This window comes from Mesoplodon mirus (genome assembly GCF_964341445.2).
Source record: "Mesoplodon mirus genome assembly, chromosome: 4".
In the NCBI taxonomy this organism is placed as follows: Eukaryota; Metazoa; Chordata; class Mammalia; order Artiodactyla; family Ziphiidae; genus Mesoplodon; species Mesoplodon mirus.
Genome location: NC_138979.1, coordinates 125492357 through 125506986, shown reverse-complemented (window position 1 = coordinate 125506986; position 14630 = coordinate 125492357).

The following is a 14630-nucleotide window of genomic DNA, read 5'->3' as shown; positions in this document are numbered from 1 at the left end:
CAATGGGAACTGCACAGTTAAGCAGCATTCTCCAGGACTCAGGCCCTAGAATAGAGATGATAAGCCTCTATCATGCCACAGGCCTTCCAGTTGAAAAACACTTTGGGGAAGAGATTAAGGGTTAAATCAAAGGTAGAAAAATGGCTAAAAGGGGAGAGAAAGAATTTAGATGGATACTCTCCACTTAACTGTAAACTCAGATAATCCTTCAAGATATGAACACTTCTTTCTCCATTTTCCCACTTAGAAATTATGATAAATACGGCAGTCCCTGGCAAGACTGTGAAATCTTTGCTTCTTTATCTACATCCTTTCTCCTGACAATAACACTTTTTTTTTTTTAGTGCTCAGGAGCTTCATCTGCTCTGTTATACTTTGATAAAAACTCATAAACACTGAATTCTCTCTCAAGCTATTTGCATTTTAAGTTTCCTATTTCTAATTATGGAATAAATTGCTTTGATTTAAATCCAGGAATTTTGAGATAATAGCAATCAGGAAATTTTCTGTATAGAGAGACTTCTTGCACTGAAATCATAGTGTATGTAAGACAAGCTCAGATAACTGAGCTACTTTCTAGTCACTTGAATATCAAATGATTACTCAGAAGAAACTTTATTTCTTCTATTTCCCTGCTCCCTCACCTCAACATAGACATGCCCCTGTACAAGGTAAAAACCAGTGGCATAACTGAAGTGGCATCTACTAGGGGCCCCTTCTCCCCCAAGAACTTGGAAGTCAAATGGCCTCTCATACATCTGATGCAAAGCTCTTGACTTCTTCTCCTAAACCTAACCCTCATCTTGGTAAATGGCATCTCCATTCAGTTAGCTGCCTAAACCAAATCCCAGAAACTTTTGGCTCAAGCCAAACATTCCAGGGACTTCCCTGGCGGTCCAGTGGTTAAGACTTCGCCTTCCAATGCAGGGGGTGCAGGTTCGATCCCTGGTTGGGGAGCTAAGATCCCACATGCCTTGAGGCCAAAAACCAAAACATGAAACAGAAGCAATACTGTAACAAGTTCAATAAAGACTTAAAAAATGGCCCACATCAAAAGAATCTTAAAAAAAAAATGCAAACACTCCATATTCAATCCATGAGCAATTCTTGTCAGCTGTACCCTCAAGCATTTCCTGAGTCTGAAGACTTCTCAGATTCCCTCCCACTCTATTCAGTCTCTCTGCTTCCACTCTTGCCCCTCTGTAATGTATTCCTCACTCAGCAGCAAGATGGATCCCATTACAATATAAACCTGATCACTTCACTCTTTTGCTCAAAATCTTCAGATGACTCCCTACCATATTTGGAATAAAGTCAAAAACTCTGACTGGGCCCTGCTATTCTTAAACCACATCTCCCACCATTCTCTTCCTCATTTTGTTCCATACACATTGATCTCCTTATTTTCCTCAAACATGACATGTACACTTCCACCTCAAGGCCATTCATGCTACCAGAATGTTCGTTCTTCAGATATGCTCACGACTTGTTCCTTCACTTCATTCGGGTCTTTATTCAAAGAAGTCCACCTCAGAAGGATCTTCCCAGACCACCTTAACTGAAATGGCAGCCCCACACCCACCAGTACCCTTCATCATTTCCTATCCCTTTGCTCACCTTGCTTTCTCTTGATAGAACTTATCACTATCTGTCACCACATTATATATGTATTTGTTTATTTGTTACTTGTCTGTTGTCCCCCGGTAAGCTGTAAGGTCCATGAAGACAAAGATTATTTGTTTTGTTCACAGCTGTATATCCAGTATCTAGAACAATGCCTGGCATATCCATAAATGAATTTATGACTAAAATAGTGAGCCACTGGATTTTTAAAAAGCATCTCCGTTTTTTATTACTGCAACCTACAGACCTAGAGCCCACCTTGAGCACAGAGGAGGGAAGGCAAAGTCATAAAGAGCCCCAGATCCTAGACATTTGGGAATCTTGGTACAGAAAAAATGAGAGGAATAGAAAGGTCTTCCTTGAATTGTTATACCCTTGGAAGATCTTTTCTCCCCACTTCAGCCACCTGACCCATGGCTTAGATCACTCCCAATCCCTCCCTCTGAAGCCCTTCCCTACAAGGAAAATAAATCCCAGCTCATAACCAGAGTTTCGATCTTAAGCTGTTCAGTACCCAAGAAACTAGGAGAATGGGAGCAGAAAGAAGATTGTCAGCTACTTAGATGGAAAGACAAGACTTGCAAGATAAGACTGCCTGTGTGGAAAACAAGGAGTTTCAGGCATAGGGCATGGAGGGTAGGATCCAGGTTATTGAGAAGTTTAATCTGGGAGCTTTATGGGGAGACGGCATAGTGTAGTCATCAAGGGCAAAGGCCATAAAGTGAGATGGTATTGTGTTCAGTTCCAGCTCCGCTACTAGCTGTTTCATCTCAAGCACCTTACTTAGCATTTTGCAGCCTCAGTTTCCTCATCACAAAATGGGAATGGTAACAATTATCTCAAAGAATGCTTTGATCATTAAATATTATTATGTATTTTAAAGGTTTAACACAATGTATTGCACACAGTGAGCCCTAAATGAATGGAAGGTATTATTGTTATTATTATTAAAATGTCTGAGATGAAGGAAAACTATTGACACGAATGGCGACTATAAATTCTACAGAAATAACAGAATAATTTATGTGACTGGCTGATACTTTATACCCAATAGCGATGCAAGATAGCACTGATTGTGGGTGGCATTTAGTATGCCCAAAATTAATTTTGTTTTACTGAAACAAGATTCATGGGACTTCCCTGGTGGCACAGTGGTTAAGAATCCACCTGCCAATGCAGGGGACACGGGTTCAAGCCCTGGTCCGGGAAGATCCCACATGCCGCAAGGCAACTAAGCCCATGCACCACAACTACTGAGCCTGTGCACCACAACTACTGAGCCTGTGCTCTAGAGCCCACGAGCCACAACTACTGAGCCCACGTGCCACAACTACTGAAGCCTGCACGCTCTAGGGCCTGTGCTCCGCAACAAGAGAAGCCACTGCAATGAGAAGCCCACGCAACGCCACACAGAGTAACCCCCACTCGTTGCAACTAGAGAAAGCCCACGCGCAGCAATGAAGACTCAACGCAGTCAAAAATAAATAAATAAATTAATTAATTAAAATGAAAAAAATTTTTAAAGTAAAAGAAACAAGATTCACAAAACATACACAAGACGGAAGAAGTGTAGTTTACTGGATTAAGCCCATGATTTGGAGTCAGGCCTCAGTTTGAGTCCTTACTACGCCTGTATGACTTGGATAGGTTCTTTAACCTCTCTGGTCCCAGTTTGTTGTCACATGGGCACAACAGCACAGTATTCTCCACAAGTGGGCCATCGGTCTGATGTCCCTTGTGGTAAGGGATGTGGCGCAAAGTGGAGGAGCTGAGACTGGAAAGATAAGTCAGGGCCAGATTGCAAAGAACACTGTATATACCACACTAAATTGAGTGTGGGTATTATTCAGAGAAAGCCACTGATTTTTTTTTCTAAAGCATTGAAATGATATAATCAAACTTTTCTTTTGGAAAGATAGCTCTAATGGCTGTGTTGTTGTAAGGCTCTGGGGTTATGGTGAAGATGTGGAGAAGGTTAGCAGGGTGGGATGAGACCTGAGGTAGGGAGTTCAGCCAGGAGAATATTAAAGTAGTTGATATTTGAAAAGACACTTGCACCCCAGTGTTCATAGCAGCACTATTTACAGTAGCCAGGACATGGAAGCAACGTAAGTGTCCATCGACAGATGAATGGATAAAGATGTGGCACATATATACAATGGAATAATACTCAGCCATAAAAAAAGAAGGAAAAATTCCATTTGCAGCAACATGGATGGATCTAGAGATTATCATACAGAGTGAAGTAAGTCAGACAAAGACAAATATCATATAATATTGCTTATATGTGGAAACCTAAAAAAAATGATACAAATGAACTTATATACAAAACAGAAATAGACCCACAGACATAGAAAACAAACTTATGGTTACCAAAGGGGAAAGGGGAGAGGAGGGATAAATTAGGAGTTTGGGATTAACATATACACACTACTACATATAAATTAGTTAACCAACAAGGACCTACTGTATAGCACATGGAACTATACTTAATATTTTGTAACAATCTATAAGGGAAAAGAATCTGAAAAAAATAGATACACATGTATGTATAACTGAATCACTTTGCTGTACACCTGAAACTAACACAACATTGTAAGTCAACTATACTTCGATGAAAGATAAATAAATAAATAAAAATTAAATTAAATTGAAAAGTTAAAATTAAAAAAGTAGTTGACAGAAGATGATGTGGCCTCACTTATTCAAATGATTTGAACTGTTGTCACATGGGCACAAGAGCACAGTATTTACATAATTGATTGATGAACTATATTATTATACAATCTCTATGAGTGCTTTTCTCCCCCATGTTAAGCAGTGAAATAGATAGCTGACACATTCTAAAAACTGGGAAGTAGAAAGAAACTATAACTTGACTTTCAGTTGGTCATGAAAGACTGCCTGTTGAAACTGGGATTCACTTCAGAAACTGTAAGCAATTGGAAAAGAGTGAGCTTGAGCTAGAAGAAAAGGATTTTCAGTGGCATCAGGTGTTACAATGGAAAGGCATTTTAATTTCTGTTATTCAGCACCATCTCTGTCTTCTAAGGTATTTCTCTCATCAAAGTCTTTTAGCCACTTCTTTGGCTCAGTATATAACTCTCCTATACTGTAGACACTAAAACCTTTGTCAAGGCTGCACAAAGATTTAATCTTCATAATTTTATAGAGATTCTTCTATAAGAATACCTACCTCCTTACTTCCAGTCTGAAAAAGGTAAGTATTTTCTGGAGCTGGTTCATTGCTCATAAAACGAGCAGATTTGAATTCTAACACTGTCATTTACTGAAGAGGTGATCTTAGAAAATTTACTTCATCTCTCTCTCAATTAATAATTTCTAAATTAGGTATAACAATACCTACATCATAGAATGAGAATTAAATTGAGATGAACTAAAATCCTCAACTGCACTGGCTCTTACTCATGCTCACTATTGGTATTTATGTACTTGATGTTGCTTGTAAACTCACATGGGTAGAGACTGACTATCTAACCAGATTTTCACTACACAGAATAATGTGTTATGTGTCTCAGTAAACATTCTGAAATGATAATGACAGTTGCCTACCTGGCTAGGGGGAAAAAAGCCTTATCAATCTTTATCTATATTTTAGATTAAATAAATTCCATTCATATGCTTGAAAAGAATGTATATGTATTTTGCAGTTGTACATACCAAGTATTAATATATGCCTCCTCCCACATATATATGGTAAATTATGTTATTTCTCTTTGTAATCTTTCAATTTTTGCTCTATATAGTTTGCGACTGTCATAGGTACATATAAATTAAAAGCATTATCGGGACTTCCCTGGTGGCGAAGTGGTTAAGAATCAGTCTGCCAATGCAGGGGACACCGGTTTGAGCCCTGGTCCGGGAAGAGCCCACATGCCGCGGAGCAACTAAGCCCATTCACCACAACTACTGAGCCTGCGCTCTACAGCCCGCGAGCCACAACTACTGAAGCCCGCGCACCTAAAACTCGTGCTCCGCAACAAGAGAAGCCACTGCAATGAGAAGCCTATGCACCACAACGAAGAGTAGCCCCTGCTCGCCACAACTAGAGAAAGCTCGCGTGCAGCAACGAAGACCCAACGCAGCCAAATAAATAAATTTATTTTTAAAAAAGCATTATCTGTTCAGTTAATCGAATGTCTCATCAGTATAAAGTATCCCTCTTTATCTGTAGTAATGCTTTCTGACTAAAGTCTGTTTCATCTGATGTCTTCCTCTAGATGCATCAACTATCATTTGATTGGCATTTACAAGGTATGAATTTTTCTTTCAATTTCAACCTTTCTTTATCATTATGTTTTAAATGAGTTTCCAGTTAACAGTAGCTGGATTTTTTAAACCAGTCAGATAATCTTTAACTTTTAATTGGAGGATTTAGTGCTTTTACATTTGTGTAATTGCTACCATATTTGAAATGAAATCTACAATCTTCAAAAGTGTTTTCCATTTGTCTGATCTGTTACATTTCTTTTGCTTTTTTTACCTTTTAGATTGATTTCTGATTTTTATGTATCAAATTCCCCCCTCTACTAATTCAAAATTATATTCTTTGCTTATATCCTCTTATTGATAATTTAAAAATTACATCACAAATTTTTAATTTATCAGTTTATTTTTATAATATTAAGGAAGTTAGAACACTTTAAGTGCATTTACCCTTTCCTGACATATGCTACTATTGTTGTGTACTTTAATTTTGTATTTTAAAAAATCTATAAGACATCATTATTATTGTTTTTCACAGATAATATTCCTTAGAGTTACCCACAAGTTTTCCACTTTCTTGGCTCTTTCTTGTATCTCAGACTTCCCATGTGGGATCATTTTTCTCCTGCCTGAAGTACATGCTTTGAAATTTCCTTCACTGTAGATTTGTTAGGAGCAAAATATCTTGGCTCCAGTGTGTTTTTATCCACCTATAGAGTTCTAGGTTGGTAATTATTTTCTTTTAGCACATTGAAAATAACATTCCACTGTCTTCTGTTTTCCATTTTTTACTTGTGAAAAGTCAGCTGTCAGTATATTGTTGCTCTTTTGAAAGTAATTTATCTGTTTCGCTGGCTGTTTTTAATATTTGTTCTTTGTCTTTGGTTTTCAGACGTTTTATTTCAATGTGCTTGGATATGATTTTCTTTTCATTTATCATGCTTTCTGTTCACAAGACACCTTAAAATCAATGACTTGAAGTCTTTCATCAATTTGGAAATTCCTCAGCAGTTAACTCTTCAAATAATTGTTTCATCTCATTCTCTTTCCTTTCCTTCTAGAAATGTGACTAAACCCATATTAGACATTCTCACTATATCTTCTGTGTCTTTTACCCCCCTTTCCCCCTCCCTCTCCAGGCTGCATTCTGGATCATTTCCCTTGATGTATCTTCAGGTTCATTAAATCTTAAATGCACGTCTAATCTACATTTAAAATCTTGTGTAAAATTTATAAATTTTACTCATAAAATTTATTTTTATTTACAAAATATACATATATTTATAAATTGTATTTAAAATAAAACAACAATACTTAAAATATTTTAAATCAGAATAATCTGGTTCCTTTTTCAAATTCAAACTTGCTGTTTACTTTCTGTAGTTGCCCATTCTCTACAGAGAACTGGAAATGGGTCTTTCATGTCTTTAAACATCATCATCATAATTGTTTTATAGTCCACACCTCATAATTCCAGTATTTAAAGTCTTCATGGGTCTGTTTTTGTTGTTTGTTGACTCTTGTTCATTTAATCTGGTTTCCTTGTGTACCTGATTATCTTTGAGAAGATAATACATTCTCATATTCTGCGAACTATGTGAATGTGCTGAACGTCGTATTTGAAAACTTATTTATAGAAATTATGTAGGCCTATGATAAAAGTATCTTACTCAAGAGAGGGCCTGTATCTCCTTCTGCCAAGCGTCTGGAGGCACTGCCAATCCAGAATTATTTTAACCCAAGTTCAAGGATTTGAGATTCACTGATCCAGGCAATTTGAACACAAGCAGTAAATACTCAAGGGCTTTGGAGTCCCAGTATCTTGTGGAGGAGGTTTCCCTATTAGACCTCCTGTAGTGTACAGCTTCTGGGTTTTGCTTTCTTTTTCCTTTGCACTGCAAGTCTATCAAGACAAATACTCTGATTTTTGCCAATCAGCAAATTCCCTCAGGGCAGAAAAGATCTATATTTGGATTCTCATTTCTCCTTCACCTTTAGTCTGGTAATTCCATACTATCTCTTCATACCCTTTTATGCTTGAATAATAAATTTTAAATCTAGATCTTTTAGTTATTCTCACTGGAAGAATTGATCTAATTTAACCTAACACTACCAGAACCATTCAGACTAACATTTTAAATGTTTTTGACAAATATTAAGAAAATGTCCTTTAGAAAGGTTGTACCTGTTTATACTTCTATCAGCAGGCTTAGGAATGCCCTTTCTTTACCTTTTTCCTTTGATTATATATTCTGTCACTTATGAGAAAAAATACTTGCCAGTTAGATAAGTGAAAAGTATTATTTTTACTAAGTATCTGTACTTATTTAATTACCAATGAAGTTTAATGTTTTGTAATCTGTTTATGTAAATTATATTTCATTTTTTATAATTTAACCTATTCAAAATTTCTGTTTGTTATTTTTCTTAGGTCCTTTGGCTATTATAAAGCTGCTACCCACCAAAAAAGCTATATCAGTTATTAAAATATTAAACTACTTCTGTACCAATAAACAAATAGCCACTACCCTTCCAAATATTCTCCCCTTGGTTCCCCCAGATGTTGCAGCCTCTCCCAAACACCAATCACCTGCCCATTATCCATCAACTAAAGAGTTAATGTCCAACATACCAACAGGTCTTTAGGGCCCTGCCCTAGCTCCACGGCCAATGTCAGTTCTGATTGGTTAGTAGTCATTTTGTAGATATTGTTAAACATTTTACTGTAACCCATGTGCATATATATTGAAAGTATTTTTTTGATGCAACCGACAACGGCTTAATTTACAAAACATACAAACAGCTCACACAACTCAGTAACAAAAAAAAACCCCAAAACAAAAGACAAAACAAAACAAAACACCACCCCAATCAAAAAATGGGCAGAAGACCTAAATAAACATTTCTCCAAAGAAGACATAGAGATGGCCCACAAGCACATGAAAATATGCTCAACATCGCTAATTATTAGAGAAATGCAAATCAAAACTACAATGAGGTACCACCTCACACTGGTCAGAATGACCATCATTAAGTCCACAAATAAATGCTGGAGAAGGTGTGGAGAAAGGGAACCCTCCTACCCTGTTGGTGGGAATGTAAGTTGGTGCAGCCACTATGGAAAACAGTGTGGAGGTTTCTTAAAAAAGTAAAAATAGAGTTGCCATGTGATCCAGCAATCCCACTCCTGGGCATATATCCAGACAAAACTATAATTCAAAAAGATACATGCACCACTATGTTCATAGCAGCATTATTCACATTAGCCAAGACATGGAAACAACCTAAATATCCATCGACAGATGAACAGATAAAAAAGATGTGGTACATATACACAATGGAATACTACTCAGTCATAAAAAAGAATGAAATAAAGATGGTGGAGGAGTAGGACGTGGAGATCACCTTCCTCCCCACAAATACACCAGAAATACATCTACATGTGGAACAACTCCTACAGAACACCTACTGAACGCTGGCAGAAGACCTCAGACTACACAAAAGGCAAGAAACTCCCCCACGTACCTGGGTAGGGCAAAAGAAAAAAGAAAAAACAGAGACAAAAGAATAGGGATAGGACCTGCACCTCTGGGAGGGAGCTGTGAAGGAGGAAAGGTTTCCACACACTAGGAAGCCCCTTCACTGGCAGAGACGAGGGGTGTGTGGCGGGGGGGAAGCTTTGGAGCCACAGAGGAGAGCGCAGCAACGGGGATGCAGAGGGCAAAGCGGAGAGATTCCCGCACAGAGAATCAGTGCCTACCAGCACTCACCAGCCCGAGAGGCTTGTCTGCTCACCCACCGCCGGGGCAGGGGTGGGGGTGGGGTGGGGCTGGGACCTGAGGCTCCAGCTTCGGAGGTCAGACCCCAGGGAGAGGACTGGGGTTGGGTGCGTGAACACAGCCTAAAGGGGCTAGCCGGGAGGGAGTCGGGGGAAAAGTCTGGACCTGCCTAAGAGGCAAGAGACCATTGTTTCATGGTGTTCGAGGAGAGGGGAATCAGAGTACCGCCTAAACGAGCTCCAGAGACGGCCTATCAGCACGGACTCCAGAGACGGACATGAGACGCTAAGGCTGCTGCTGCAGCCACCAAGAAGCCTGTGTGCAAGCACAGGTCACTATCCACACCTCCCTTCCTGGGAGCCTGTGCAGCCCCTCACTGCCAGGGTACCGTGATCCAGGGACAACTTCCCCCGGAAAACACACAGCGTGCCTCAGGCTGATGCAAGGTCACGCCGACCTCTGCCGCAGCAGACTCGCTCTGCATTCTAGACCCCTCCCTCCCCTCGCCCCCCGGCCTGACTGAGCCAGAGCCCCCGAATCAGCTGCTACTTTAACCCCTTCCTGTCTGGGTGGGGAACAGACGCCCTCAGGCGACCTACACCCAGAGGCGGGGCCAAATCCACAGCTGAACCCCAGGAGCTGTGCGAATAAAGAAGAGAAAGGGAAATCTCTCCCAGCAGGCTCAGGAGCAGTGGATTAAGTCTCCACAGTCAACTTGATATACACTGCATCTGTGGAATACCTGAATAGACAACGAATCATCCCAAAATTAAGGCAGTGGACTTTGGGAGCAACTGTAGACTTGGAGTTTGCTTTCTGCATCTAACTTGTTTCTGGTTTTATGTTTATTGTAGTTTAGTATTTAGAGTTTATTATCATTGGTAGATTTCTTTATTGATTTGGTTGCTCTCTTCCTTTCTTTTTATATATATAGATATACATTTTACTTTCCTTTTTCTCTTTCTGTGTGTATATGTGTGTTTCTTTGTGTCTGTATAGTTTTGCTTTTACCATTTGTCCTAGGGTTCTGTCCATCCGTTTTTTTGTTTGTTTTTTAGTATAGTTTTTGGTGCTTATCATTGGTGGATTTGTTTTTTAGTTTGGTTTTTCTCTTTCTTTGTAACTTTTTTATTACTTTTAAATTTTTTTATTTTTAATAATTAAAAATTTTTTATTTTAATAACTTTTTATTTTATTTCCTTTCTTTCTTTTGTTTTTTCTCTGTTTTCTTCTGAGCTGTGTGGCTGAAAGGGTCTTGGTGTTCTGGCCAGGTGTCAAGCCTGTGCCTCTGAGGAGGGGCAGCCGAGTTCAGGACATTTGTCCACCAGAGGCCTCCCGGCTTCACATAATATCAAACAGTGAAAGCTCTCCCAGAGATCTCCATCTCAATTTTAAGACCCAGCTCCACTCAATGACCAGCAAGCTACAGTGCTGGACACCCCATCCCGAACAACTAGCAATACAGAATCACATGCCCACCCATTAGCAGAGAGGCTGCCTAAAATCATAACAAGCTCACAGACACCCCAAAACACACCACCAGATGTGGTCCTGTGCACCAGAAAGACAAGATCCAGCCTCATCCACCAGAACACAGGCACTATTCCCCTCCACCAGGAAGTCTACACAACCCACTGAACCAACCTTAGCCACAGGGGGCAGACACCAAAAAAACAGGAACTACGAACCTGCAGCCTGTGAAAAGGAGACCCCAAACACAGTAAGTTAAGCAAAATGAGAAGACAGAGAAACACACAGCAGATGAAGGAGCAAGGTAAAAACCCACCAGACCTAACAAATGAAGTGGAAATAGGCAGTCTACCTGAAAAAAGAATTCAGATTAATGATAGTAAGGATGATCCAAAATCTTGGAAATAGAATGGAGAAAATATAAGAAACCTTTAACAAGAACGTAGAAGAACTAAAGAGCAAACAAACAATGGTGAACAACACAATAAATGAAAATTAAAATTCTCTAGAAGGAATCAATAGCAGAATAACTGAGGCAGAAAATGGATAAGTGACCTGGAAGATAAAATAGTGGAAATAACTACTGCACAGCAGAATAAAGAAAAAAGAACAAAAAGAACTGAGGACAGTATCAGAGACCACTGCAACAACATTAAACACACCAACATTCGAATTATAGGGGTCCCAGAAGAAGAAGAGAAAAAAAAGGGACTGAGAAAATATTTGATGAGATTATAGTTGAAAACTTCCCTAATATGGGAAAGGAAATAGTTAATCAAGTCCAGGGAGCATGGAGAGTCCCATACAGGATAAATCAAAGGAGAAACATGCCAAGACACATATTAATCAAACTATCAAAAATTAGACATAAAGAAAAAAAATTAAAAGTAGCAAGGGAAAAACAGCAAGTAACATACAAGAGAATCCCCATAAGGTTAACAGCTGATCTTTCAGCAGAAACTCTGCAAGCCAGAAGAGAGTGGCAGGACATATTTAAAGTGATGAAATGGAAAAACTTACAACCAAGATTACTCTACCCAACAAGGATCTCATCCAGATTCGACAGAGAAATTAAAACCTTTACAGATAAGCAAAAGCTAAGAGAATTCAGCACCACCAAACCAGCTTTACAACAAATGCCAAAGGAACTTCTCTAGGCAGGAAACACAAGAGAAGGAAAAGACCTACCAAAACAAACCCAAAACAATTAAGAAAATGGTAATAGGAACATACATATCAATATTCACCTTAAATGTAAATGGATTAAATGCTCCAACCAATGACATAGTCTGGCATAATGGATACAAAAACAAGACCCATATATATGCTTTCTACAAGAGACCCACTTCAAACGTAGGGACGCACACAGACTGAAAGTGAGGGAATGGAAAAAGATATTCCATGCAAATGGAAATCAAAAGAAAGCTGGAGTAGCAATTCTCATATCAGACAAATGGACTTTAAAATAAAGACTATTACAAGAGACAGAGAAGGACACTACATAATGATCAAGGGATCAGTCTAAGAAGAAGATATAACAGTTGTAAATATTTATGCAACCAACATAGGAGCACCTCCATACATAAGGCAAATGCTAACAGCCATAAAACGGGTAATTGACAGTAATACAATCATAGTAGGGGAGTTTAACACCCCACTTTCACCAATGGACAGATCATCCAAAAGGAAAATAAAAAAGGAAACACAAGCTTTAAATGATACATTAAACAAGATGGACTTAATTGATATTTATAGGACATTCCATCCAAAAACAACAGAATACACTTTCTTCTCAAGTGCTCATGGAACATTCTCCAGGACAGATCATATCTTGGGTCACAAATCAAGCCTTGGTAAATTTAGGAAATTTGAAATCATATCAATTATCTTTTCTGATCACAACACTATGAGACCAGATATCAATTACAGGAAAAAATCTGTTAAAAATACAAACACATGGAGGCTAAACAATACACTACTAAATAACCAAGAGATCACTGAAGAAATCAAAGAGGAATGCAAAAAATACCTAGAAACAAATGACAATGAAAACATGATGACCCAAAATCTATGGGATGCAGCAAAAGCAGTTCTAAGAGAGAAGTTTATAGCAATACAATCCTACCTCAAGAAACAAGAAACATCTCAAATAAACAACCTAAACTTACACCTAAAGCAATTACAGAAAGAACAAAAAAACCCCAAAGTTAGCAGAAGGAAAGAAATCATAAATATCAGATCAGATATAAATGAAAAAGAAAGGAAGAAAACAATAGCAAAGACCTATAAAACTAAAAGCTGGTTCTTTGAGAAGATAAGCAAGCAAAATTAAAGCATTAGCCAGACTCATCAAGAAAAAAAGGGAGAAGACTCAAATCAATAAAATTAGAAATGAAAAAGGAGAAGTGACAAGTGACACTGCAGAAATACAAAGGATCATGAGAGATTATACTACAAGCAACTCTATGCCAATAAAATGGACAACCTGGAAGAAATGGACAAATTCTTAGAAAAACACAACCTTCCGTGAATGAACCAGGAAGAAATAGGAAATATGAACAGACCAATCTCAAGCAGTGAAATTGAGACTATGATTAAAAATCTTCCAATAAACAAAAGCCCAGGACCAGATGGCTTCACAGGCGAATTCTATCAAACATTTAGAGAAGAGCTAACACCTATCCTTCTCAAACTCTTCCAAAATATGGCAGAGGGAGGAATACTCCCAAACTTATTCTATGAGGCTACCATCACCCTGATACCAAAACCAGACAAAAATGTCATAAAGAAAGAAAACTACAGGCCAATATCACTGATGAACATAGATGCAAAACTCCTCAACAAAATGTTAGCAAACAGAATCCAACAGCACATTAAAAGGATCATACACCATGATCAACTGGGGTTTATCCCAGGAATGCAAGGATTCTTCAATATATATGCAAATCAATCAATGTGATAAACCATATTAACAAACTGAAGGAGAAAAACCATATGATCATCTCAATAGATGCAGAAAAAGCTTTCGACAAAATTTAATACCCATGTATGATAAAAACCCTGCAGAAAGTAGGCATAGAGGGCACTTACCTCAACATAATAAAGGCCATATATGACAAACCCACAGTCAACATCGTTCTCAATGATGAAAAACTGAAACCATTTCCTTTAAGATCAGGAACAAGACAAGGTTGTCTATTCTCACCACTACTATTCAACACAGTTTTGGAAGTCCTAACCATGGCAATCAGAGAAGAAAAAGAAATAAAAGGAATCCAAATCAGAATAGAAGAAGTAAAGCTGTCACTGTTTGCAGATGACATGATACTATACATAGAGAATCCTAAAGACGCTACCAGAAAACTACTAGAGCTAATCAATGAATTTGGTAAAGTAGCAGGATACAAAATTAATGCACAGAAATCTCTTGCATTCCTATACACTAATGATGAAAAATCTGAAAGAGAAATTAAGGAAACACTCCCATTTACCATTGCAACAAAAAGAATAAAACACTGAGGAATAAACCTA